The sequence below is a fragment of the Falco punctatus genome (genome assembly GCF_963210335.1).
Source record: "Falco punctatus genome assembly, chromosome: 16".
NCBI lineage: Eukaryota > Metazoa > Chordata > Aves > Falconiformes > Falconidae > Falco > Falco punctatus.
In genome coordinates this window covers 3,675,036-3,699,933 of record NC_137596.1, presented here as the reverse complement: position 1 = coordinate 3,699,933, position 24,898 = coordinate 3,675,036, and the positions used below count along the sequence as shown (strand labels likewise).

General features: G+C 40.8%; 1 protein-coding gene across 3 annotated transcripts in view; it reads left to right on the top strand.

The window, feature by feature from the left end:
* The window catches only part of ARHGAP32 (Rho GTPase activating protein 32), a 259,498-nt gene that overhangs the window by 29,581 nt on the left and 205,019 nt on the right, over positions 1-24,898 (top strand). The window contains exon 2 of one of the 3 annotated variants that reach the window (XM_080366612.1): positions 22,017-22,057. The exons of 1 other annotated variant lie outside the window; for it this stretch is intronic. The gene's annotated coding sequence lies outside the window, so the exon portion shown is untranslated. Of the gene's footprint in view, positions 1-8,889; positions 22,058-24,898 lie in introns of those variants that run through there. One more of the 3 variants, XM_080366613.1, reaches the window with a different exon arrangement.

Genomic DNA, 24,898 nt, shown 5'->3' with positions numbered 1-24,898 from the left:
GAGCACTTGTCATTTCAAGTTCTTCTCTGTGAAACGTCAAGAGAGAATTGTATTTACTGCTTCAGTGGGAGTGTTTGTGTTAAAGTGGAAAGTTCCAGAGCACAGGATCTTTTCTGGACGAACTTCACCTGAAGCTTTAGGGTTGTGGATGTCATGTAATGGAAATGGTTCCAGAAGTTAGTAAGCAGATTATTTACTGTCAGTAAATGCTGCCAGACAGTGTAAATTTCACAGCTGTGAAGTTTTTAGCAATGCGGGGTTTTCAGAAGTGCTGGAGGGAAAGAATGAGACTTGACAGAAAAGGCGAAGGGAGGAGTTCACAAGAGCTAGTGAAATGTGAGATGAGAAGATGAAGTGAAAATGGTTGGAGTGGAAGATGTTTAGAAGGAGGGACAATAGGGTTCTTCTTAATTTTTTTTTTTAATTTATTTTAGTGGAGAGATGAGAATGCAAGAGGAAGAGTTTTTGCCAGAGAAGTTAGAGGTGGATGAAGGACCTTGTGGGAAGAGCATTTTGGCCAAACTGAGGGAGAGAAAAAAAGTAGCATAACCTCAGCTGCGCTAGTAAGAGGAATATTATTGATACTGTGGCTGGTGCTTCCCTCTTTAATACTGAAGTGCTAGGGGAAGAATCGAACAAGCTACAGAAGGCAGAAAAGTGCCTTGTTTACTGCAGATACAAATTGTAGAGAATAAAGTACCTTTGTGTACCCTGAAAGGGTATCCTGCCATGATGTGCTTTTGGGGATGGTGTTGGCACTTCAAAAAGCTTGCATCTGCATTGACTCTTTTCAGGTTTTGATTTCACTAATTAAGAAGATAGAACAATATGGCATAACTCTTGTCAGAGCTGGGTACGGGGTTTTTTTTGTTGCTTTGTGTTTTGGTATTACTTTTTCTGCCTGTAATTGAAAATACGATACCTGAGGTTGCTTCATGAGAGTAGAAATAGATGGTGATTGGAACAGGGTGGAAGAGGAATTAACTGCAATGAAAAACAGATTTTTATGTGTTCTCCAAAACTGAGCAGAGTTGTGAATACCAGGAATTTAAATTTGGGCCTCCAGTATGTGCTGTGAGCTTGTTTTAAAATGAGTACTCTGTCACTGCCAGACAGGGATTACATCCTTACCATCCTCAGGAGTTTGTGGAAGAAGTCTACTCTAACAAAGTGAGAGGCATTGTGGGACCTTATCTGTCCTATTTGATGATCACACCCTATGGGGAGAGATGGGCAGGTCTATAAAGCACTGTTGATAACCATTTCAGGACAGGCCTTGCAATAGGATGTGAGAGGGAAATACACCTGGGTCCTTTATAGCCTACTTCTGGTTGCAGGAATAGCCTTATTTTGCAAGCTTCTGTGGTTTGAGATGTGCCCTGAAGGATAAGGCTGAAGGACTTCATTGTAGGATTAGTCTTATCTGAGCTGAGGAAGGCAAGCCATCATCTTGCCTGCAACATCTTTGTTAGTCTTGGGAATAAATTTTTGTCATTGTTTAAAGGAAAGTCTCATTAAATGATGTATTTCAAACAGCACTGCTGTACAAATGATTAATAGTAACACCTTAGATTATTACTGGCTTTTTCCTTTCTCAGTTTCACTTGTATGAAGCATATTTCATCCCTAGACACTTCTTTATTTTCTGCTCCATAAACCAGCGTAGTGCTGAATAGCTGATTTGTGCAAGAAGCACCTTGTTAAAGGTGACGGTAAACTGAAGGTAAAGTTGCAGTAATTTCCTTGCCTCTGACAAAGTGGTCCTTTTTCTTGGGGTTGTTACACCATTCCTGCTAAGGCTGGCTTTATTCCCTGATAATCATAAAGCAAAACTATTTCTGAAGAGTTGGGAATTTGTCTTTGGAAATCATTTAAACCAGTCCAAACTGCAGATAGGGATTTAAAAATGAAATCTTTTTTCAACACCCACTTCTGTTATATGTGATGACTATTCAGCATTTGTGTGTGGTAGGCGCAGGATGCGCCGAATTCTTGCTGTTCTCTTGGTGGACCACAGTCCGTGCCAGTTTTGCCTGCCAGGGGAAGGAGTAAAACCACGTATTGAGAGGGTTGAAGTGTTACAGGAAGATCACACAGTTACTTACAGTGTGTGTATATGTTTGGTGAACTCAGTGTTTTATAATCACTGAGCTGTTATCAGTACTCTGAAATAATAAGGGAGCTGTCTCCATTCTGGATGTGGAAAGGCAAAAGCATAGGGGAGGAAACTGTAAGCATTTGAAGTAATTGGGAAACAGAGATGCTCAGCAAAGCCTTTCCTGTGTCAAATGAAAAAAAGAAAAATAGTCTAGAGCTTGAAATATAACAGGGATGCTTGACTTGCAGACCACTCTGCTGCAAAGTTACTGTCATTTTCTAGCAAGAATCCTGTTGGTGTCATTACAGTGTTGGTAATAAATTGAACCAGAAAATGTTAATTTCTTGCTTTGCAGCGATTTCCAGTTTTCTCAGTTCTGAGTAACAACTCCAAACAAAACATTCTGTTTTTTTTTTTTTGTTTTTTTTTTAATCTGGTTGTGTTGGGAAGTTCAGATTTTGACCCTTCATTACAGCACTTCAGGATTTTGGTTTTTGTCTGGGTTTGGTTTTGGGTTGGTGTGTGTGGTTTTTTTGTTTGTGGTTGTTTTTTTTGTTTTGTTTTGGTTTGTTTTTTTTTTAATGATTGGAGCCAATGAAAGTGCTTTGAAGGCTGTTGTTTTGAATGGTTCATTTTTACAGCTAACTTACCAGTTTTCTGACTAAGAGAAACCTGCCTTAGCTCTGCTTGTCTTTGGATCTGTCCTAGTACTTGTGTTTGGTTGTTGCATGATGAGCCTCTCTAGCCTGTATTCCCAGTGAGGTTTACCTCTTAGCTCTCTGCTTGGGACTGAAAGGTATGCAGGGTGAAGTCTGATCATAACTGAGGAGATGGGTATGGGTAGGATCAGGAGAGAGAGAGAGATGAGTGAAATTAGTAAGGCATTTAAAGCTGGGAAGGGTGGGTATAGTGAGGAGGGGCAGGCTTCTTGTCCTAATGATTAGGAAGAAATGCAACTTGTGAAGCAAAAGGAGCCAGTGTACCACGGGAGTGGATTGCCTGCTGGTTCTTACTGAAGACGCTGAGTCCCTTTGGAGTCCTGGGTGTTATCTGGAGTTCAGGGTGCTCAGCAGTCCTGGAGATCTGGCCCCCGAGACAGACAGCTGGCTGCTGTTTCCTGACAGCTCTGAAAAGGTTTGGCAAGATTAGCACCAAGTAATGCTCTAAATCTTTTTCAAACTGCCCGAAATGTGGGTGGACAACTCAGTGCCTTTAATAGCCATTTGTTTTCGATGGAAAGGGGAACAGCTATTTTTGGCTCCTTGCTGTCATTGACCTTTAATACTACAAGGGACAAACTATAGAAAAAAACAATTTTGAACTCCACAGTGTAAGCATTGCTCACGAAGTACAAAGAAAATTCCCTTTTACTTGGCAATTGCTTAAGACGGGTATAGCAGCACACCTGGAAGGCCTTAGAAAGTTAGGCAAGATGAGACGTGGCAAGAGACATTTTGCCTGAACATGTTTCAAATTCCCTGCTGAAGATAAGGGAGGTGTGTGTGTATGTTGCCCTCAAGAAACTGTAACTGCTCCTGTGCCCTTTCACAGCCTCGATCAAGCTGTGTTTCCAGTGTGCAGCTGGACTTCGTAGGCTCTCAAGAATATTTAGTTACCAGTAGGAATGCATTATCTTTATTCCATACGTTTTCAGTGTCAGACAGTGTCTGTAGGTAGTGAACTCTGGTTGCGATACAGAGGTGTACATGATGCGTGAGGCACAAGGTTTCTGTATTTTTCTTAGCAAACCTGGTGTTTACTGGTCAAGCCTATCTGTGTGGTTAGAGTGGGTTTACGGTTGCGATGTCCTTAAGATTCGACATGACTCTCAGCAACTAGCTAGAGGCTTCTGTGGAGTCATTAACTATCACAAAGTGCCATCAGATATGAAGATACAGGAGGCAAACCTTCTGTTTCTTCCTGAATATAGGTTTAGAGCATATCCTTTTAAAAAGAGAAAAGGAAAAGAAAGATACAGCGATCAAATATATAAAAACCAACAACCAAACCCCAACCCTGTCGCTGCAAATCCTGAAAGGCCTTGGACCAGCCAACCAATGTATTTCTAGCTTTTGCTAGTCATAAGACATAAAGTTATAAGATTATGATAACTGCTTTGCACCGGTTTGGTGTTTTTCATGTAGTTTTAGCTGTGAGATATCCATTGCTGAAATTCTAAAATATCTTGTATCAAATTATATAAAGCATTAATCTTTAAATCTACCAGAGATGCTAAAATCATTGGGATGATTAGTTTTTCCTGGTAGCACATGTACTCATGTAGATCTGGTGCTTTCTCAGTTACCAAGCCTTAAAGGGTGTCTCTGATATTATTGGCTTTGTTTTTGACAGGAGAAAGTTTCTAGGCAAAGTAGTCTTCAAGCTCTGAAGCTTTAAAAAATAAAAAAAAACAGACTAGTGCTAATTGTTGGTTTCTTATGGCCATGGCTTTCCTGCAGTGCTGTTGCTTGAGGGTATTTAGGAAAAGTTTTGGAGTTCGTAATACAACTCCAGAATGCTACAGGAAGCCTTTTAATGTTTTTTGGACAGGTTTTCAGAATAACTGAATGACCTAGCCTGCTTTTTAAAAGGCAATTTCATTATTTAGTGTAAATTTTATGCCTTTTTTTTTTTCGAGAAAACACATTCACCAGTACCTTATTATACTTCTAATGAGAGCCAGATGTGTTTCTCTGCTACAAAACTGAGGCCATAATGCAAAAAGGGTCTTTGCAACACAAGAGAAGTGCCTTGCCTGGAGAGAAGAGCAGATCTTTTGATGTTAAGATATTAACTTCTATTAATAAGGGGGAGGGGGGGTGAAATGTATGGCAATTGGTGATAGATCATGGGTAATGCTGATTTGTATAGTGCCAATGAGGTAACTGCACAGTCCTTTATAATTAGCAGAAGTGACAGTGCAACTGTCTAAAAACAATTACATTGCAAGTAAACAATCTGTGTCATCTAAGTGGTGTTTACTGCCATAACGGAAATTAATTTCAGAAGCTTCAGGCAAAATGAACACTATGCAGCTGAGTGGTACATACCACAATGAGGTGTTCCTTCTCCTGCGGTTCCCAGACAGTGTAGCTCAGTGTGTTCTCATGGAAATGGGTGAGTGGCGTGCTTTTTCCCCATCATTAGGTGAGACACTAACAGGTAATTTTGATCCATTAGTCTTTACGCTGTTGTGCTTTGTTCAGTGGCTTGTTAAAAATACGCCAAAGGAGATGGACAGAAATATTTTTTAATTACCAGGCTGTGTGCTGCCATAAGATGAGGTGGACTGGGAGAGTGTAGTTCAGATAAGAGGCCTTAATTTTCAACCTGGTTTATTCCATTGCCCAAGTTATCTTAGTTGCTGAGAGAATAAACTACACTTCTGTGGACATTTCTGTACAGCAGGGATGGTAACGTATAGTTGTCTGACTGGGATAAATACATTTTAAAGGCTGTGATACTCCCACGCAGCATGGTGATATGGGCTATGGTGGGAATTGTCAGATTACTCTCTTTAATTTTTATTGTTCCCATTGACTCTTTACACATGCTTGTATGTGGGCTATTTGCCTGCCACCACGCTGTACTCATAGGATGCATGCTTTTACTTCTGCTACTCTGCTTTTTGAGATACTGTTGCTACTGTGCTTATGGAAAACTTACCCAGGTTGCTCAGGCGAGACTGAAGGTTTGTGATTACAGGGAGAGGGAGGATCTCTGCATTGGTGCAAGATCAGCACGACTTTAATACAGAATGTAAATCCTCTGAGATCTGCTTTTGAGTGTGTTGCAGACTTCCTAGTGTATTTGCTGGTTGTGGAGAGGTCAAAGTTGTCTTTTGAATGAGATTCATCTTATAAGCGATCATGTGATTTAACATTGCTGATGTTAGCAGAAACTTTTTAAAAAAAACTGATCTGGTGTATGACTGTCTGTAAGCCCTTTAATAGTGGATGAAAATTCCCTCTGAAAAACCAGAGCTTTCCGTTTCCTCAGGGGTCTGGCTTGATATATTGCATCTGAGCCTTGGAATGTCATTCTGATGCTTTCTGCATAGGGCTGTACAGTGACTGTGTATTTCGGTTGTCCATTAAGCTTATTATAGTTTTTGTAAAATCAAGGGAGAAACAGAATACCAGGCATGGTGTTTTATGAAAACACTTTCATCTGAGTGAGTAGGAGTTGGTCCCTTCTCTTCCTGTGAGGGGGAGGATTTTCGATTTGGAAACAGTTTAAACTGTGGGAAAGATTTGTAGCTGGGTCAGGATGTATGTGTGGACAACAGTGTATCCTTTCAGAGAGAAGCAAACAGATGTTCAAGCAGAAATAAAAAAGGAAAATTAAAAATGCCCTTGCCTCTCCATTAGCTGCCATCAGAAGAGGGGAAGGCTCCTGGGGGACTTGGAGGGGAAGCCTACTGAATTAAAGTTTTACTACAGGCAGAGGCACTCGGGAAGTTCGCATGTGTCCTGTGGCAGAAATAGCTCCTGTGATGGATTGACTGTTTCCTTGTTGTGTTTTCAGCAAGTTGTGAATTTTGTATGAGTGTTTTTTGACAAGTGTTTTCTTTAATCATCATCTTGCCTAGACGTGTGTGTCCATCCCCGTACCCCAAATTGTTTGTTTATTTCTCAATGAATACCTTTATCTGTAAGACTATAGAGCACTGAGGCATCAATGTTGTCATAGTAACTAGAACTGCAGCACTGGCTTTCAGCCAGAAAATACGGTGATTCATGGTTTGACTGTGGGTGTCTGGAAATGAAATAAGTTTTGATTCTCAGGTGAATCAATGAAGTAGTATCTGTGTTTGTATTTTTATTTTATTTTCCCTAGGAGGTGTTTTGAACATCCTCTCTGCGTACCCTTTTTTACTTCTACCATTTTACAAAATAGGAAGGATGTTCTGTAACTACATGCTCAACATCTGAGCAGTAAATACAATTCTGTGTGGTGAATACTTATCAGTTTCTTTTTTTCATTTTAGGTTAGCTTTAAATTCAAAAAGTATGAAACCTGTAAGCTTGAATTCTGTAATGTAGCAATTTGATTTAATTATGGATGAGTTTGAGAACAGGTTTGTGTGCTGTATGTGTGAGTGTGGTCTCTGTGTAGGACATGAGAATGCGATAATTGCAGATCAGCATTTCTAAATGCAACCTCAATTTCTATAAATGTTGTTTCTGCCCACACTGAATCCTATGTTTTGTTTATATTTTTATATATATAAAAAGCAATCGCAGTGAGCGGACATGTGCCCAAAAATGTAGATGTGAACAGCAAGGCCACGTTATGCACACATGTACTTCTGGATACTTCTGCTGCTGAGAATGAGTGTAAGAAGGATGATTCTTCTTGGAAGTGTTGGATCCCTTTGGTGTTTTTGGAACTGAGTATGAGTTTGCAATGAGAGGCTAAAATCACACCGAAGACCTGTTTTCGGGAGTCTGAAAAATGAAAAGCAATTATGAATGAAGATATTTTAGGTTGTGTTAAGTGACAGAGTCTCTTCCTGATGATCTGCTTTGGTTTCTTTATTTATTTTTAAGTTTCTGCAGGTCTGGCCAAAGAATGGTGTTGCTCTGTTTTCTGGCCCTCGCAGATTTGTGGGACTGGCTAGGTATAAGATGCATTTACTGAAGCTTTGTAAAAAACCTTGTGTATCAAAACTTGTGTCCGCCGTCTTTGAGTTAGGGTGCTTTATAAATTAATGAGGAATCGTTCCTGTCTGTAACTTAAAAGTGAGCTAATTCAATAGCTTTTACAAGTATGAGTGCCTATATTCTTTATGATTGTTTTTCTGTTTAAATTTTGTTATTAGAAGCAATACACAGAGTGACCGCTTCCTCCATGTCTTCCTACTTTTTTGCCATCAACTTTGTAGTTTAGGTGATCAGTTTTTCTTTAATCATTTTTGTTTCAGTGGGCTGCGCAAGTTGCTGAGTATCTTTTTTCCTATGATCAAAAAAAATCCATTTTGTGGCTAGAGCTGTGGTTCTGCCTTCTGTCAGGAATGTTACAAATTCACTTCCATGTTGTATTCTTGGAGTAGTTCTTGCACCGAGTATTTGTCAGTCAGCAGGCTTTGATGTCTGGCACTCTGGGTTAGTTGCTGCTGAGATCGTTTATCTTGTGGAAGTGTGTAACAGGTTTTTTAGTGCTGCTGTGAGTTCCGCACCCGTGGTGTAATACTACTCTTGAAGTTTTAAGTCCCTTCTCCAGCTGTGCATAAATGAGAACGTTGACATCACAGGTTCAGCAGGGCAAAAGATTCAGCATGGGTGTATCTTCTACCCAGCTGTGTGGCGGCACTGAGAATGTGTGGAGAAACTGGTTACACATTGCAGCAAAAACGTGCTCTCAGGAGGACTTGTTGGGGCCAAATATTGGTTTGCTTTCCCATCTCAGAATCTGCTTCAAACCCTCCCGCTTCTGGCTTTTTGTTTTAATAAAGCAAAAGAACTAATTTGTTCCTTATCAGAACTGTTTCTTTATATTCCAAGGCTTGTATGTTTACAGCATATACAACTGAGAGAGATTAGGTGTGGGAGAGAGGGGAAGAGTAAACCTCTGTGGCTCTTGTGTGCTTTAAAAGCTTCTCTCTCTATTTCTGAGGTGCCCTAAAATGCTTTTTCTCTAAATTGAGTTGTTCTGCATGGATTTTTTTTCCACCCTCTGTTAAATTAATAGGGGTATTTTTGTTTGAGTTTTTTTCAGTTGGGTTGGTTGTTTTCTTTTTTTAGTATTTTGCTTTAGTGTAGATGCTCTTGGGCTCTTGGGGGGGGGGGGGGGGGGGGGGGGGGGAGGAAGCTGGATTTGGTGTATTGTCTTGAAAAATTAGAGAGAGGTCCCTCTGTCTCCCTGCTGTTTTCTGTGGTGTGTGCATGTGTGCATATTGGCACTTCATTTGCCTGTTCTCTTTTATGAATAGTGTGGATTTTATATCATCATTCCAATTGGGAATGAATGTGGAGGAGGAGAATGAGGTAATGCTTCCTCAAAGGCATCTGTCGCTGCTAAATAACTTACTGCTGTGCTTCCAGCCTCACCTGGTGAAACTGCTGTCTCATAGCTGCCGTGGTAAGCGTCTACCTGTCACCAATGGCAAGGATTTAATTGTAGATATTTTAGTCATCATCGAACGCTGTTCTGTGGCTTTATTGTTTTACTCAAATTCACAAGGATGCCTGTCCTATCTAGAAAATGTTTGAGAAGCCTGTGTATAGCTAGGTCTCAGAGTACCTGACAGCAGCTAGGGGATGTGTCTGAAGGACAGCAGCGTACTCTTTTGGCTCTTGAGAGAAGTGGCAGGGTAGCAAGCAGTAGTAACAATAAAGTGTACTTTATTATTTGCCTTTTAGTCAGGTGGGAGCAGAACTGAGAAATATTTTTAGTATGGAAGTATTAATTGGAATATAAAGTAAACAAGAGATGCAAATTATGGCAATTATTGGTTCTTTCCTGAAAACTTTGGAGGTGTTTCATTAACATATCTTGTTGCATTCAAACAGACTATCAAACAGCAGAAGACATCACTGGTTAGAAGAGAGCAATCTGATTTCACAATTAGGATAAAGGACAGTATTTCAAGGCACAGAATGAGCTGGTTTCTATCCCTTGATAACCAAATTTGACAGCGTAGCCGTTGTGTTGGAAATAACTTTATACGGACAAGTTCATCTGCAAAGCTTTGTTTTTCTTTGTCTCTAAGGCCACTGTGTTTGGAATCCACCTGATTCAGCTGTTCAGACCCTAAATGTGAAGCTTTTTAAACTCACTTTTATAAAGCTGAAGCAACACCAAAAAAAGCCCTGAAATGTAGGTTAGAGATGGTTGTGACCTGATGGTACTATTAAATTTCTAGGTTAAATTGCTACCTTCATTTCAGCTAGATCTGCACAGGGAACTTAAGTGACCCTTTTCCTTATATTGAATCCTGAAGTTTTTCCTAACAACATTCCAGTCACTGGATCAGATTAACGGGGATAGAAACCACCTCTTTTGGTAGGATACATCTGCCCCAACTTGTGCATTTAAAAATTGGATGGCTGTTTCTGAGCTTTATCTGTAGCTGATGCAGACAAATAAGCACCTCCCAAAGGTGATAAAGCTGACCTGTCTTTAATGCTAGCTTTAGGATAAGATTAATCCCCCTGCCCCAAACAGCGTGTCAGGATTGTTGGTTGTTTTTTTTTTTTTTTTCCCATTGACTATAAATGTAATCTAGGGTTGAGTAGCTTCCACTTAGATTTCTGACACAAATAGTAATAAATATGTAGCTCAAAAAAAAAAAAAAAAAAAAAAAAAGGCATCCCTGTATCTCTGAACACGCTTTGCAGGTGAAATAGGTATATTTTTAAAAAAAACCTTAATGCACAAAAATGAGTTCTAGAAGGGCTATAGAATTTCATAGCTAATCATTGCTTAGTTTTCTCCCCTGTCTCTCAGGAGATCTTTTACCTCATATTGACCTCTGAAAGTCTCTGTTGCCCTTCTTGAGAAAAATTGGCGTGACTATGGGAACTGCGATGTGATTGAAATTGTTGGTGCAATTGCTCTCATGTAAACTGAAATTGTGTTTATAATCCCGATTTAATAGGTGAAGTATGGCAACAAAAGCAAACTAGCAAGCAGAGGGCAGAGGTGCTGTTTTCCTTTCGTAACCTTTGTGCTGTGTTACCTGTGGGGTAGTCGGTGTCTCTGAGCATCATCTGGCTGAAGGGTGTGCAGAGGAGAGCAGGAGAAGGTGGCCAGCCTAAGTCAGCCCTTGTGCAGGAGCAGCAGCAGGTCAGCAGGCAGGCTTTGCTGTGCTGGAGACCGGCAGATTAAATGCTTTTAAAATGGCTGTGCTTGGTTCTTTTCACTTCTTTGAATCCCACATACTCACGAAGCAGCCATCACAGAGAGATGTAGCGGAGGTTCCTCTGAAAGTGCTGGGCCTGTTGAGGCAAGAACTTGTTTTGCCTTGAAACCTAATCCAAAGCTTAGCTAGAGCTGAAGATGAAAGGCAGTTGGTGATTTACGAGTGTTCAATAATTTCTAATGTATTTTACTTTATCTGAGAAGCCAAAGTTCAGCGAAGGTGACTTTATAACTGTCTTTCAGCTCAGTACTGGGCAAGTATATAACAAAGATGAATTACAGGATTGAAATTTTCTTGTTATTAATTTTCCATGCTGGGGTGGGATGCATTTGTAGTATCAGTGTGTTTGGGTTTTCCCCCTCAAAATTCAAGGTAAGGTCAGACTTCTCAGGGAGAGAGAGCTAGTCTTGTTTATTAGTATATTAAGCTGGAGAAGCTGAATTCTCTAGGAGGACTGAAGTGATGCACACCCATCAAGCAGCATCTCTGCTCTGTTTGACTCCATTGCTTTTACTATGTCTATGCTGGAATTTCCTTTGGTTTTGCAGCCTCCATCTAAACAGTTTCTTTCATTCAAAGGCATAAGCACCTCGGAGTACTTCAGCCATTTTAGTTATTGGGAAGGTATGGTAATAAAAATGTAACAGGGAATACGCGTGTAGTTAGTGAGAGTTCAGCTGATATATTTCATTAAGAAAGAAACTACGCTGAGACAAGTCAAAACAGTTCTGAACAGTGCACTGGCATTGTTTATGTCTGTTTAATGGATGATTATTTATTTCCTGTGAGTACAAATGTTTTCCATTTTCCAGCCACAATTTCAGTTATGCGGTCAGTGTGGCTTGCATTTTGGTTGGGCAAAATATGAAGCATGATGCTTCTTGAAAACCACGCGATCAGTTCGGAAGAACATACCATTTTTCTGTGATGTATAGAAAGGAAGCCTTTCTGGTGGCCTACTGTATGTTTACAAATTAATGGCACCTGCTCTTTTGTAAGTTGACTTGCTCTTTTTTTAATCAACAGTCGATGAGGGGATCGAGTGCACCCTCAGTATGTTTGCAGACAGCACCAAGCTGGGGGGGAGTGTTGATCTGCTGAGGAGCAGGCAGGCTCTGCAGAGGGGTCTGGGCAGGCTGGACCGATGGGCTGAGGCCACTGTATGAGGTTTCACCAAGGCTGAGTGCTGGGTCCTGCCCGTGGGTCACACCAGCCCCAGGCAGCGCTATGGGCTGGGAGCAGAGTGGCAGGAAAGGACCAGGAGGTGCCGGTCAACAACCGGGTGAACACGAGCCAGCAGTGTGCCCAGGTGGCCAAGGCGGCCAGCAGCATCCTGGCCTGTATCCAAAACAGCGTGGCCAGCAGGACCAGGGCAGTGATTGTCTGTGCCCCTGTGCTCAGCACTGGTGAGGCTGCACCTCAAATCCTGTGTCCAAGTTTGAGTGCCTCAGTTACAAGAGGGATGTAGAGGTGCTGGAGTGTGTCCAGAGACGGGCAGCGGAGCTGGTGGAGGGTCTGGAGCACAAGTCGTCTTATGAGGAGTGGTGTATTCTTCCAGATAACTGGTGCCAGGGCAAGAGGAAACTGCCTCAAGTTGCACCGGGGGAGGTTTAGATTGGACATTAGGAGAAATTTCTTTACTGAAAGGTTAGTCAAGCGCTGGGACAGGCTGCCCAGGGAGGTGGTGGAGTCACCGTCCCTGGAGGTGTGTAAAAAACCGTGTAGATGCGGAGCGTATGAACATGGTTTAGTGATGGGCTTGGTAGTGATGGGTTGATGGTTGGACTCTATCTCAAAGTCTTTTCCAACCCAAATGATTCAAGATTCTGTGTCGGTTGTCTGAGTTCTGCAGTGCATCTACTGTTGCCTGATACATGAACCTCTGTAGCATAGAAAAATAGCCGAAAACTTCATTTGACTGTGACAAAAGGGCAGTTAATGTGCCTATCAGTTGAGAATTTCTAAGGACTGGCAAGATAAAAATCTGATCTTGGTTGAGATAAGGGGACAGCTATAATTCAAATCAGGCAGCACTGGTTTGGTCAGCTGTCAGAAAGGCAACACTGCATGGTGACACGAGCTGGGCGTCTGAACGCTAGGGATGCTCGTTTTCAATAGCTGCTATGTTTAGTAGAAACCTTTATCCTGATGTGGATGCTACTGGAAGGCCAAAATCTGTTCAGTCCGTTCTCAGTGGTGGTCCTTTTTGAGCATCCTTATTCTTCACTAAATAAACCCCGCAACAAGTCCTGTGTTTGGGGGTGGTGGGTGGAAGTGCACAAATAAGAAAACAGCCTGAAACAAGAGCAATTCTTACCATTTAGGGGTGCTAGTTAAGGAATAGCTGCTACCACAGCAGCAAAAATTGAAAACCAAAGAGGAGGAGGAGGAGAAGATGGTGATGACAGCAATTGCTGCTGCTTCTTCTACCGCTGGTGTAAACAATTGATGCTTTTCATTTTGGATAAAGCCCAATCAGTAGCATTTTCCACAGAAGGGATGATTCTGACCTACCCCACCTTCTACAAGCAACTGTACAAAGTATGTTATGATGCACAGTTCTTAGAGTGGGTGAGCGGGGAGCTGCCCTTCTGTTGTTAATTTTTTTGAATCCTTGGTTCCTATTTCTATATCTTCTTTCCTTGATTGATTTTTTTTTTTTTCTGTTCCAGTGCTGTATTTCTTTGATGTTTTTGTGTTACTGCTCTCTGCTCCCCTGATGTCCACATGCTTTTATTTCTTTGGAATGACACTTTTGATAGAAGTGGATGATTCAGTGACACGTTCAGCCAGACCGTGTAGCCTACTGTGTCTGAGTGGCCTGACATGGAAGCGAAGAGCAGAAACAGAACCAGATGGTGAACTGCTGCAAGAGCTCCCGGCACTGTAGGGAAGATCCACTCTCGCAGTCTGGCTGCGTTAGAAGTTGCTGCAAGGGGGCAAAGTAGTTGTCGACTGAGAAGTAGGGCACATCTGGGGTCATACAGCTGTTCCTGCCCTGCGTCATCTCTCAGTTGAATCTTCTTTCGGCTCACCTGCACTTGCAGCGTGTTGGAAGTTAACCGATTCTGTAAATTAGCAGAGCTTTGTGCCTTTCCGTGCGCATCCTCAGGCATTTTGTGGCACATCCTAGTGGTCCTGCTGGCACGGAGCTCAGCCCAGAGCTGGGTAAGTGTGGATGCTCTGGAGCCCAGGCCCCTTACAGTTCTGCAGTGCTCTTCTGCTGGTACCTTATACTTCACTGATGGCTATGTGGACTGCATTTGTGTGGTCTCATGTTCTCCTTAGCTTCATGATTATTTTGATTGAATGTTTTTTTTGACTTCACCCTGCAAGCTGGAAGTTGTATCTGCCTTTCCTGTATTTATTCATCGTGGTGCTAGGAACTCGCTTTCCATGAAAAAGACTGTTTTCCTGATCTAGAACGAAATTTTCTTCGAAGCTAAATGCAAAACAATTTAGATTGCAGAGAGGCAAAATAGTTCAGTCTGGGCTGTAGGAATGACGGCTACCCAGGGTTAATACTTCCAAGTACTCCTAACTGTTTTTACACAATCAGTGACTATTTATGCCCTGTCAACTTGCAACTACTTTATCTGAAGTTTGTCAAGTTAGAATGCTGTCTTACTGCTTTGATTGTATCTCTTCTAGTTGAATGTCACCTCATCTACTACTACTTACTGGTTCCATTTTCAACACTTTCTATCCCTCATGTCTTTTTCTGCCTTGTCAGACAGCACTGCAGAGCTATCAGACTTGCTTTCCGTTTGAAGTCATTACAGCTTAGTTTGCAGCCAGGCTTTGCAGTATTAGTTGGGAAAACTTTTGGCAAAAGCCTGACGCTGAATTTTGAAGCAGATTTGGCTATCTTCATTGAAGGGATGTGTTGGAGTGAAATCCAGGGGGTGTTTTTATGCAGGTGCTGATATGGACAAGGGCACTGGGAATTTTTTTTGTTTTCTTTCCTTACACAAAAGATTTCATGGGCTTATTCTTTGCTCCACAGATGCTGTCTACTTCAAAAGCTACCAAAGGAATAAAAATTTCAGACAAGAGAGATACAAAGCACAGAAATGTTATTTAAGTAACAAATTGGAGGCATAGGGAAGATAGGTTTATCCATTTGGAAATGAACAGTATGCCAAGCTTAATTAAAATCCTTGCAGGTTTTTTCTGGTTTTCTTTGGCATGTTGGCTATGAGAGGGATTTTGTGATAATTTGCCTTCATGGACAGAGACAATTTTGTAGAGTAAGTAAGAGTGTCTGGGAGGGAGAGGAAAAAGGAAGGCCTGGATATAAATGACTAAGAAGGTATTCTTGTGAGGTTTGTGGGTTTTTGGGTTTTGTTTGGTTTTTTTGTTTGTTTATTTGTTTTTTGTTTGGGTTTTTTCCCTAGGGGAAGGCCTGCATGAGTTTCTGAAACAGAACTTTTTTTTTTTTAATTTGTCTTCACTCCTGGTATTTTGTGTGACACTGAGGGTGGCCATGGAAGGGGAGGCTGGAAATGGTTGTGTTTTCTTGAGTGAGGAGATAGGAGAGGAGAGAACAGGAGATGGAAAATAAGTACGTGTCTCACCAGGGTTGGGGATTTCATTTGAACCTAAACAAACCTGTGTTTTATGTAACAGTGGAATTCTTGTTTTAATCATGTGCTTGTCGTTTAAAGATTTCCAAGATGGGAAAGTAAAGTGGGGAAGTTGTAATTGGCCCTTTTTGTAGATAAACTGGGGACAAAGGGGAAAAAAAAAAGTGGCATGCTGGATTTCGTGTGAGGGTTTAATGACGGTTAAGATTACAGGCAGAATCTTCTGTCTCTGTCCCAGGGATAAGCTTATGAGCTCTACGCTCAGTTAATGTTATTTTTTTTTTTTTTTTTTTCTCTGTAGTAGTCACAGTAACTTGGAGCTAGTGGCCATGAGTGTGCTGCTGTACCCAGAATCTTTCAGCCCACCGCTCACTTTTTTCTCCGTTACCAAGCAACCCTTGGTAAGAGAAGATCTCTTCTTAGAAAGAAGAAGGTTAGCTAAATAAACTGATGGGCCTTACATCAAATTATGGGCTTACGGTCAAGTGCCTTTTTTTTTTTTTTTTTTTTTTAAGTGTTGGTGTGTAGCAAAAGGAGAGCTGCTGGAGACACTGTGTTGAGGGGAGTAAGTGTAGGGAGATTGTGGAGATGAAGAAGCTTAGAAGAGCAATGAAGTGTGCAGCCATGCAGGGTTTTGGCAATGAATGTTTTGTTTCAATTTCTTCTTTTTATTACTCCATTCCTTAGGTAGCTGAATGCATCTATGCTTGTAATGTCTGGAAAAGATTTTTAAGAATGCTTTACAAAGCAAAACAAAATCTGAAATAGAACAGTCTCGCTGCTAAGAAAACAATTTTTAAAAAAATAATTGTTAAAACAATGAAAATTAAACGTTTTTAAAAACATGCATTTTCATTGAAGGGGAAGTAGAATTTTTCAGACTATGAAATCACATGTTGTCTTTGTGCTAACGTTTGAGACAGCCTAAAAGCCTCTTGAAATGTTTACCTTGGACTTATGTTGGAAAGAATACTATATAGACCTGATTTTTGCTTGATGTTTTACCTTTAAAAATGGGCTTCTGGCTTTTATAACTTCAGAAATTGCCCTGCTTTAACTTTTTAACTTTTTTTTTTTTTAGCAAGCCAGTTCATGTATTAAATTGAAATCTGTACAAATTACAGTTAACTATAGTCAACTCAGTGAGGCCTAAAATAGGTCACATGCTGTTTGGAATAAAACACACTGAAAAATTATTAAATCTGTTTTATTGGGCCTGAAGTATGTTCTGAGGCATTTCATCATCCCCTGGCTGCTGTTTTCCATTTTTTTTTTATTTGCCATGGTGGCCCTGCTAGCTGGATAATACAAGTGATGATGTTCCTTGTAAAGGGAAAAAAAAAAAGGGGTATGAAATTGTTGAGTCCTCTGTTTTTAACAGGAGAGGCAGAAATATTTTTTTGCTTCATCTATTTGAAACCAACTGAAATACTTTCTAAATGTTATCCCCTTACCTGAATACCAAATCACATCACCTGAATACCAAACTGGAAGACATTTCAGCATTTCAGGACAAGAGGAAATGGGCTCGAGATATGCCAGGGCAGGTTTAGGTTGGATATTAGGAAAAATTTCTTCACTGAAAGATTGGTCAAGCACTGGAAGGGGCTGCCCAGGGAGGTGGTGGGATCACCATCCCTGGGGGTGTTTACAACATGCATGGATGCAGTGCTTAGGGACGTGGTTTAGTGGTGGGCTTGGCAGTGCTGGGTTAATGGTTGGACTTGATGATCTCAAAGGTCTTTTCCAACCCAAATGATTCTGTGATTCTATGCTATTTACTATCATAGAAACCAGGTAACGTTAAATCTACTTCATTCCTTCCTTTTTTTTTCCCCTGGAGTTGTATTTTGGGTCCTGACATTCAAGGGACATTTTTCTTCATCCTGTTTGGAGGGGATAATGACTGAGCTGCCTGGGTGAGTCAGCAGAACCTGGTTCACCCTGTCCCAGCAGAGCTAATGCCAGCGAGGGGTATAGTGTTTGTTTGTTTATAGGTGATGCACAGTCTTTGGCTTCTTGTTGTGCTTCATAGGAAATACTGCTTTATGCCAATTTTATTAAATTATTCTAAATGCTGTTGAATTAATTACATTAAAACAACTTCAGCAGTGACCTTGAGCAAAAGTTATTTCCAGCAGTGTATCTTCTGCATTGATGTACTGACTTAATGCCTGCACTCTTCCTCATGTTCAGCTATTCTGCATCGACTATTGTTTCACATAACTGCATGTATGTCCTTTATGGGAACTACTTATTATTTTAATTGTATGCAAGAATATGTATGTGCCTACATTTTTTTTTAAGCCTTGTCCCAGTAGGTGCTTGTAAAATTGTCTGCCAATAAAAGCAGGGGATCTAAAAAGCCATGTGCCATGTGGAGCCTTACCTGCAGATATACCTAAGGAATTGTTTTGAAAGCACCTGTGGTTTGAAAATAGCGATGTGGACTTGTGTTTATGCATTCCAATTGCTGACCAAGTCTATCTGCAGTGTAAGTAGAAGGGATTTTTTTTTTAACTTGCACAAACCTGGGAGCACTGTGAACCCAACTGTCTTTCCCCCCCATCCTCTCCTCTGTCACTAACCCCAGGTTTTGTGTAATCATTGGTAACAGAGCCTCATTGAGCCAACTTGCATATCTAGGTAAGGCTGAGACTTAAAAATCTGTCCTCGGTGAGTGCTGCAGCCCTCGCCTCGCTCCCAGTGGATTATCTGTTGGTAAGTGATTGAAGTAAGTAGGCAGTTCTGTTGACCTGGTTTTGTCACTAAAATAAGGAGGCATATCTGACCTTGTATGGCTTTCAGGAGCTATACTGTTGAGCAGAAGGCTGTTTATGTTGAGTTATTTTTAAGGTTAAAGCTGTGGTTCAAAAATTGTCTTTTCCTAAAGCAGTACTTCTTGATGTTGTTCAAGATGCACATACAGGAACTGAAAAAATATACCTGATGTAGCACTCGGTCTTTTACTTGCATCTGACATGAACCTGGGATGGTACATGAGGCTTTGAACGTCCTGGCTGTAGAGGATTGAACTTCTCCCAGTTACAGTCACTGTTAAGTGTGTTCTTAGTCGTGTTTAGTTTTGCACATACGTGGCTAGTGGTGTGTAGCAGGTTTTGTTCTGTATCTCAAGTCACAGAACAGGTTAGGCTGTAAGTTAAAAGTACTGTGTACCTTTTCATTATTTTGGGAAATCTACATTATGAAGAGTAAAACATTGAAGCATTGAGGTCATTTTACATCATACTTTACTGAAAACTCACCAACTACAAAGTGTGTTTGTTTTCCCTGGGCTGACATCACTGAAAACACATACTCAAAGCAACTATGGAGCGATAGTTCTCAACAGTGCTGTCTTAGACTTTAATGACCTCTGCTGATTGGGCTTCCATTGTTGTTTGCCTTGTCTTTCCAGCAGGCCTATTATGTTTCCTAATTGATCATAACTTAACAAGCTAAGCTTGGAGAGAAAAAGAAGGCCTGAGCAGTTGAATTCTCCTTGCCAGGAACCAGTTAGGTAATGAGATAGTTGACGATGCCAATCCAAAAAGATTGATAATGATTTCCCATCCTTGAATAGTTCAGTGTGGGGTGTTTTTATTTTGAACTTGTGCATTTTGCAGCTGTTTCACAGAATCTCTGAGAAAACAAAAGTGATTAGAACACTTTAGATTTAAATTTCTAGTGGTGTTAAGTCAGTTGAGGTTCTCTGAATCCAACAGGCCTTTAAAGCGTGGGGTTGAACTTTGCAAGGGCTGAGTGTGCATGCCTCACTGTAAACCCGTGAGAAATTCTTGGTGAATTTGGCAAGGGTCTACATTATGGTTACAGTTTGCCGCATGTCTACATTTTTGCAAGGGGAGAGCAAAAATTTATAGTCCCCGTTTACTTAATGGTGGGTCAAGAGGCCAGTCCTGCAAACCGTTTCTCATTGTAGTCACTTGTATGTGGAAAATTTTGTAGGAGATTGTGTCCGGCTTTTTCTTCTCTTCATCTTTTCTGTTTCCTTTTGCTGTTCTCTGAACTTCTAACGCTGTAGGCCACAGAGACATTTTGTGGAGAATATAATCTTAGAAAAGAACTTTTGATGGAAGCAACTTGTGCAAGAGAAATACTCTCTGTAAAAGGAGATCATTCATGGCTTTTAGCTCTTTAAAAACCCATCTTAACACTCCTGCTGGGTTCCTTTCACTGTAAAGTAATGCAGAGGATTAGTCAGCATCATCTAATTAGGCAGCAGCAAAGCAAAAATTTTGTTTAACCGACTCTGCCCTGATTCAGTTTCCATTCATAGGACTTACCCATTGAAGCCAAATGCAGTAAGGATATCTTATGATGGCATTTGAAATGTCAGAGCGAGTGTGAAGTGAGGCATACTTAAATGAGTTCTGCACCTGAGGAGGAAATTCAAGGTCATCCTGTGCAGTGTCTGTACCGAAACAGCCTTCCTGTGTTCTGTGTGAGTCTGCAGGTAGCTGGAGTACCTCCTGGTTTCTTAATAGCTCTGATGGTTTGAGCACTTAAATTCTGCTCCATCCTCCTGAAAAGGATAAGAATGAAGGAGTAGCTGGAGAGCCTTTCCCTCCCGTTCCTGTAGATCTGGGCTGCTTTGGTGTCCATATTGGATGGTCTTGTGATGTAAGTGTGGCTGAATACCCTGAAAAAAATAACAAAAAAAGTGCTTAACAACAGTACCTGGCAGGGTTGAAACAGGAGAACTTGTCTTGGATTCTTCTAGAGTAGGCTGATGGTGGAGTCTCAGGGTCTGAGAAAACTGTGTTTTCTGATATAACACACAGACCAGGAGAAATGGCTTCTATTTAGGGGACACGTCTTGGCTCTTCACTTCACAGAAGCACTTCAGCACATACTTGACTGCATGTAAACCTACTTGTTATGTGCTGAGCAGCTTTCTCTGACTTTGGACCTCACTGAGGATACACTTCAGTTCATGTTTGAATATGAGGACAAGCTGGATTTTACTTCTTTCACAGGGGTTCACATAAGATTATTTACAGCTGAGGAATTTGGGAAGAACAGCTCGGCCTTTTCTGAGCAAAGATTATTACTGTTAAGTTTGGCCAACTGGGGCATTAGGTCTCTGCACAAAGGAAGAAATTGATCTTTTTGTATGGAGCTTTAAAACAAACAAAAAAGCAAAACATTTTTTCTTAGTAGAACAGGGGATTTTTATGAGCATGCAGGTGACACTATATAATTTTAAACAAAAGACATTGCTGTAGATGATGTATCATCTGCAGTTAACTGAAATAGCTGGGACACTATAGAGGACAGGATAAAGGAGTTTTCTGCTTTATTCTGTCAGAACCGCTTACTGCTTTCTAGTGGGAAGTGATGCTGTTTATCAAATCAATCTTATTGCTGGTAATGATAATGAATCAGTAAATTGTTCCTAAGCCATTATAACATTTTGTGACTCCCAGTTTCAATGTAGGTCCTTTTAACTGAGCTTTTAAGTAACTTTTAACTAACCCTAGATGAGCAATCTTCTGCGGAAGGAAGGACCTGTTCCCAAGAAGCATTGATGACTTTAACTGGAATGTCCGTTTTGGTGCCTGTGAATCTGTCTGGCTGTTCTGACCCTGTTGCACAGATGAGAAAAGAGATAAAATCCCCGCCTTGTGGCAGAGTTGTTGAGGAGCTCCTGTGAGAAAGGAGCTGCTGGGGAGTGGAGACTGGGTGACTTCGGTGACGAGGTGGCTGCAGCCTCGGAACAGTTTTGCTTAGATGAAGGGGATGAGGTGTAGCGGAGAAGCAGCACGTGGATGGGGTTCCAGGGTATGAGAGAAAGAAGCAACCAGGAGGGAACTAAGTAACAACAACAACAAACAACCAGAAAACCCAAACAAAGGAAACAAAAATGTAGAATTAGAAGTAGTGAGAGAAATCCAATTCCTTTTTACCTTTAGGCACTGTAGGAAGACTGAAACTGGATTTTTCCCTGCCTCCCACACCCCCTCAGGAACACCATCTGCAAAATATTTCTCTTTTACAGTCTATGAAGTACCAGAGTAGATTAGAGCCGGTTTTTCCCAGACTTTAGACGAGAGACCTCTAGGGACATGTCTACCTAACTTCCCAGCCAAGCTTCACTGCTTTCTTCCTTATTTTTCTATTTTAAAGATATGTCCTCAATATAAGAATAAAAGGAACATAGCAATTCACTTAAGGGACTACAGTAAAAAAATAGCTGTTTAACTTGTCTGACCATTGAAGATACCTTTGAAATGATGTTCTGCATGCAGATGAGCTCTTGGATCTTCTTGTTCCTGGTGTTGTTGCAGTGCTAGGCATATGGCAGTGTCAAGTGGAATCAGGATGACGGTATCTGGTCTAGCGGTCCTGCTCTGCTCACCTGAGACCCTGACATTGTTTTTAAACATTCTGAACCTTGAATATCTCATTGTCTTTACAGTCTTGTCAATTATTATTTTTTTTTGAGAGAGAGTGTTGAAGAGGTACATTGTCTGAGGCTGTTCTAAGGTGAGTCACGTCTATATAAATAGAACTGCTGAGCACATTGGATAAGCTGCAGTGTGTAGAGGACAAAAATGCTTCAGAGGAAGGAAAGCTGCCTTGTTAAAATGATCACATAATTGTAAATGCCTGTCCTTTAAGAATGCTGCCAAGGGTACCTGCCACATCAATTTCTCCTTCCCCCCAGCCCCTACTTCAAGTGCAGGTTCATTAAAAATTGTAATTAATGCATTTGTTAGACCACTGAAGTTTCAGCAGAAAGCAGAAGGGGTGGAGACAGCTGCAATACAGATGTGGCTGCTGCACATGTGCTTTTCTGTACCGTGAGTGGGAGCGTGTCCTTTCCTCATCAGAACTGGTGCAGGGATTGTAACCTTGTTTATCCCCTGCTCCTTCACTCGTGATAAATTTGAGAGTCCACGTTTTTATTTTCTCATGTTTCCAATGATTTGCAGTACAGGTAGGACATGACAGCAATGCCTGACTTCGTTGGGAATGCTGTCTTCAAAACAGACACCTGGAAGCGTTTGGTGTCAGTTCAGTTTGGGGTTATTTGAGCAGAGAGACCTTCTCCTCTTGCACTGAAGTTTACAGTATTTGGATCAGCTTTCTAGAGGCCTCAGTATGGACTTTTCCAGAACAGAGGAAGCTCCTAGTCATCATTGTGAAACAAAGTTCGCCCAGAAATTAGGATGCAGGCTGCCTTGTGTGCATCATTCCTAACGTGGTGTAGTTGGAGCCCACTATGGTATCCAGCCAGATGAAATCCCATGTTGATGGAATCTGTATAATTTTTGATGTAATGCTTAAGTTTTGGTGTTCTCTTTGAATTTATCACTCAGTCTTTATTTTGATCATCTTGGACATACATTGGCATGAAGAAAGCTAGGTCTTACAGAAAAAGTAAGGAAGATTGAGGACAGCGGGAAATGTAGGCTGGAGTTAGATCTTCGCTTCCTAGCAAAGAGGTTTTGCAGAAATACCCAGTGTGTACTGATGATGCATATACACTTCTCAGAGGCTTTACTTGCTCAAAGTCAGCTGCCTCCACGTGATCTGTCAAGGTTTTGTTATCAGCCATTCATCCCTGATCGCTTGAAAAATTGATCGGTGTGATGTGAGTAACTAAGGGCTCTGAGAAATCCCACTCTTGCCTTTTGCAAGTTGCAGTTTGTGGACTTGGTGAGTAAAGTGTGTGAATCTGACAGATACGTGCTTGTTCAGGAAGCCACATGCGAAGAATTTAACTGAATCCAATGAAACAGAATTGGGCAGGAGTCCTGAGGTTTAGTCAAAAGAAAGGTGTCCCACCACTGCTACCACAGAGTGCCATGGCTTTGCATGTGGTTTGATGCTGCATCAAATTTATTGTAGCTGCAGGTTGCCTCTTTCCTCCCCAGCTGCTTTCCTTCCATATATTGTACCGGGCTGGGTGAATTGTTAACAGCTCTTGAAGAGTCTGCAAGCCTGTTTGCCTCAGTAATCTGATCAAGGGAGGAACAGAGATACTGTTTCCTTTTAGTAATTTAAAAAAAAAAAAAAAAAAAAAGAAGCTGTTGTGCTACTATTGCTGGGTTCTCTTTGTTTTTTTAAGTAGGCCGGTACTAAAAATGGAAATTAAGATCCCAGAAATTTCTTTTGATTAGCTGCAAGTTTGAAGAAGTATGTGCAAAGGAGAAAGTGGGGGAACATAGGCTACCAAGGACGTTGCAAAATACTGAAACATATCTGTATACTCAGATGCCACGTAATGCTAGAACTCGTGACTGCAAGGCAAATATGAAAATGAAATTACAGTCTCTCAGTAATACGCAATGGGTTTTTTCTGTATAACTTTATTGGATTTTTCTTTCTTTGCTTGGCTTGTGTTAAAAAGGCATTTTGAGCTTCTGTTTGAATGTATGGGGTTTATATATTTCTTAATTTCATCAGCCATTCTGCAAAGAAGTATTAGGAGAGCAGTATTTTCTCCTTTTTGCAAGTTCTTAAAGATTATTGTTTTGAAGCAGCAGTGTTCTTCTGCACCTTCCTTCTTTGTGGTTTTTGTATGTTTTTGTTTTTGTTTTTTTCCTGTGGAAGTGTTATGATACTCAACAATGATAAAAATACATGGACTTTTACAGAAACTAATTTGAAAATTTTATCTTCTTTTGTAAAGTTTCTCACTTGTGTATTGTGACACACTCAGGAGAAATTAAGTAGATCATTGCTGACTTAAAAAATTCAATAGGATTTTTAAATAAATTCCGAACCCCTTGCATCTTTTATATTTATTCTAAATAGATGAAGTCACAAGGAAAAGGTAAACACTTCCAGCATCAAATATGGGTTTTGCTGTTATTTTTGACATGAGTTAAGTTTGGCATGAAAATCAGAGAGGCCAAGTTTATATGGTAGCATTAGAGCCTGGGGGACCAGAGCAGGGATTCAATCTATTTGATTATGACTAGAAATGTGATAGAAAAAAATTTCCAGAATGTTACTGAGCCTTATAGTATTGTCTCATACATAGCCCACCTTAAAGGGTCGAATTAAATACTGAATTGCTTGGCAGGAAATCTTTAAAGGTTTTAATACGAGAACAAATCTGTGGGTAAATCAGCAATTATTCTGTATTCTATGCACAGAAATGCAGTCACATCAAGAATAACATTTGCAATGATCTGCTTTAAAAGCTTTAGTTACAATAAAAAAAAAATCCGTGCCAGTAGCATGGAGTCTGTACTGTGAATGAAATCATCAAGGCTGATGCATCGTTTCAGCTTGTATAGCATTTTGTGCACTTCTTTGTGCATTTCTTCCTGAAGAAAAACACTGCCTGGCACAACTTGAGTGAAAAAGGTTTTC